Genomic DNA, 4,001 nt, shown 5'->3' on the forward strand with positions numbered 1-4,001 from the left:
TTAATCGAATGTCACTTTACTGATGAAATCTGAAATTCTATCAGTGGGAGTACAAGAACATGAAGTATTTCCTGAGAAATATAGATGGTGGGATACAAAAAGTTTTGGAGATTTTGACACAAAGTATCGGAAGTTTTCATATAGCAAAATCAGAAAATAGCCAAGTTGAAACCAGACTTAGGTCAGAAGAAATTACACACACTAAGGCACATTTATGCTGCTCTTAAGCACCAAATGTCTGAGATGCTATAAACATTTTCATTTCTTATGCCACGAAGTATGATACAAATTAAGATGCATATAAAGCAGAGACCTAGCTCACTAAAAAAACTGCAGCTATAAGGGAAAACTAATTAGCCTTTTTAGCACAACTAAGTATGTCATTTTGTCACCGTTTTCTGCAAAATCAGCGGACTGACCCATGTAATAATGAAGAACAGTAAACATCAGCTGGGGATATAGCTCTACAGCGCCTGCCTAGCAACCAAGAGGCTGTGAGCTATGAGTTCAACTGCTGGTACCAGAAAGAAATAAAAGGTAAGTATCATTCTACAATTTAGTGGTTATTAAGCAACAAACTTGTCACTCATTAACTGATCAATCTTTTTAATCACTATGTGAAAAAGAACTTTTCTTCTTAGAAACTAAGATAAAAATTGCTGTGAAGTCTTCAAATAATTATCTGGCCATTTTACATGAAATTCTTTAAAAAAACAACAACCTAAAATGACCTCCATCAATATTAGTCTCAAATAATTATGAACTCCCCTATAATAAATCAGTATTTTTAAAGGAATGAAAAATTTAACACAGATGCAGTTAGTATTCCTGATGATATACCACACAATTTTAAGTATTGGGTATCTTTAGAACACTTTAAAAAGCAACAACATAAAACATTATTTGGCTATCAGGAATATGCATAATGACTGAAAGAAATGGTGGCACAAGAATACAAAGCATATGCCTGGAGAAAACTTTCTAAAATAAATGAGCAAATGTTGGATCTGAAAGAACTTGCACAGACATTACACAGCCAAAACCTAAGTTCTAGGTGACCAAAAATGCCAGTCTGTATTCCTAGTAGAGCATGAGTCAAATATTTTTGTGAGACACATATATGACTGGGAGAAAATAAACTATTCTAAAACCGTATCTTATAATCTTTAATGTATATTCTAACTAATGAATTTCAATGTTCAAATTACTTCATCTATATCCCTAGCATTTGTATGTCTGAATCAGTAAAAATGAAACCTAAATGAGTTTGCTTTGTATTTGGAGATGCCTCATATATTTAGGTGTACATAACACATGCCCATGCAAATGTGTATTCATTCCAAAACAGATTCAGAGAGACAAAGGGTGGGACACGCACCTTCCAATCTATTTGTCATTCATTCCGCTGGAAATGATCTGCATGCAATTTAAATCAACAACTGTCTAGCTGAGAACTTAGAATTTCTCTCCAAATAAAGTAAGCTCTCTCTCTCTATTTTTTTTTTGTCGGAACCAGGGATTGAACTCAGGCCCTTGCGCTTGCCAGAGAAGCGCTTATTCCACTGAGCCATTTCCCTGGCCCCAAGTAAGCTCTTTAAAAGTAAAGATATGAAGCACTTGCCTGGCAGGCATGAGGTCCCGACTTCCATCCCAATACCCAAAATGAATGAATGGATGGATATTACAGAGCTTCACATCTATGCCAGGACTGCAATCTATATGGTTTTCCAAGGTGACACCAAGGAGAGACTTTTTTTAAAGGGAAGTAAAATCTTCCAACTCCAGCTTCATACTCCCTTAACTCAGCTCATTTTATCACAATCAGAACACACTCCACACTGAAGTACACTTGCTGAATATGTACCAGTTTCTCCCATGAGTCTGTGCTTACTGGAAACTATCATGTCTCCCTCATTCCTCTACTGTCCATCTATCACAAGACCAAAATATTAAATCAAATTAACAAATGACAGCTGAGGAACATGGCTTGGTAGTAAAGCACTTACCTCCTCAGCAAGTGCAATGCCCAGGGTTAAATCACCACTATCAAGATCATCAAAATAGAACACAAATGTATATAAAGTGACAGTACTTAGTCAAAGCTTTGACACAGTGATAATCTGGAGGAGCTGCATCAGCAACTGAGAGAAGTAACTGCTTTTTCCTATTCTTGTCTCACTGCTAGTGTGAGACCCTATAAAATGACCTGAAGAGTGCCTCTGCTTCAAGGACTGAACATAGGAAGAAGAAGAACTGAAAGGTAAACCTAGACAAGAATTCAGATGGGAGTGAGGTACACAAAGCCAACTCCTGAACACATGAACATCTGGCTGAAATTAAGCCTATTCAGCCATAGATCACTATTAAGCCAGATATAATATCCTGTTGAAAGTTCTTTTCAAACTGAAAAATAGTATTAGTTAATAACAAAATTATATAGTTGACTTTAGGGGCTGGTGAGATGGCTCAGTGGTCTAAAGCACCTACTTACAACAAGCTTAGCAAAGCACAGGGACCGCGTTTCAATCCCCCAGCCCCACATGCCAGCCAGCCGTGCTCCCTGATGGGCTGAGCTGGCCACACACACACACACACACACACACACACAAAAATAAATAAATAAAAAATAAAAAAAATATAGTTGACTTTATATTTTCATCAACAACGTTTTTTTTTTCAAATCAGCCCAACCTCTGTCAAAATTATCTATCACTCCCAGAAGTTTAAGTCATGAAAATGTTGCATTGCAAAACACTTTGGTGTTCTCCCTAAACTCACTGCCACTGAATTACATCATCGAATGAAACTGTCACCCCTCCCCCATTAGCAAGCTGTTCTAGTTCACAAGGTAAGCCTAAGGCCCGGAATTTACATCTGAAAGAGTTACGTGTTCTCTGAATTCCTACCACTAGATGGCAGGCAGAACAGGGAAAACAACGACGACGGGGAACCAAACCAGCGATCGGTTCAGATTCATCTACAGACTTCCTCATTTGAGATTCCATTCTAGTACTGTACTCCAAACTGGTCATTTCTAAACCTGGATACCCTCTTCTCACTCCAGCTTCCAAATAAGGGTCTGAGTAATGAGAAAGCCACACTACCTCAAAGACTTATTACTTTTATGTTGTTTTAATTTAGCAGAAAATGTAAAATTAGAAACACATACACATCACTTAATATAAGAACTTAAAAGATCATCCCCGGCGTGCCGTGCCGGCCCCACCCCGGGGTGCACTGAGACAGTGACTGAGACTGGGCGTGGACACACAGCTATAATCCCAGCACTTGGGAGGCTAAGAACAGGAGGAGCGCCGCGCTGCGAGTCGGCTCTGTGTAGTGAGTCCCTGCAAAGCCTGTACTAAGCACATTCACAAAGGATTCAAAAGATTTATTTAAGATGGAATAAGGAAAGACAAGGAAACCATTACAGTATCTACATTAATATATGTGTGATTAGACACTATATATCCATAGTAAAGTCAGAATGTATTCCTTTTCTTCTTTGAAGAGCTCAAATTTCAGAATTATAACCTCCCTCACCTATAGAAAACACATGAAGTATTTAAAAATTCAAAAACAAATTCTATATGTGAAAAAATGTTTGTTTTATAGTCTAAAATTTTATTATAGTTCAACAGTTCTGCTAATGGACATATTACCAGGACACTCAAAAACAATCTAGTATTAGATCAGAAAAACAAAACTTGACTTCTGAGGCAAAATAAAAAGTACTTCCACAACAGCTGTAAAGAGCAGAACACGGGTGTGATGGTGCACACCTGTAATCCCAGCTCTTGGGAGGCTGTAAACAGGAGAATCACTATGAGTCCGATCTAGTAGTGAGACCCTGAACACCCTGTAGACTCTTCCCTGACAACAACAACAAAAGAGCAGTCCAAAGGAGATGTAAATAAAATGGAAATACTCCTTTAATTCCAACAAGACCAGAGGAAAGGAACCGAAGTCTGAAAGGCTCTGTACCAGGTGTCAAAGGATTT

The sequence above is a fragment of the Octodon degus genome, unplaced genomic scaffold (assembly GCF_000260255.1).
Source record: "Octodon degus isolate 3935 unplaced genomic scaffold, OctDeg1.0 scaffold00049, whole genome shotgun sequence".
Classification (NCBI taxonomy): Eukaryota; Metazoa; Chordata; class Mammalia; order Rodentia; family Octodontidae; genus Octodon; species Octodon degus.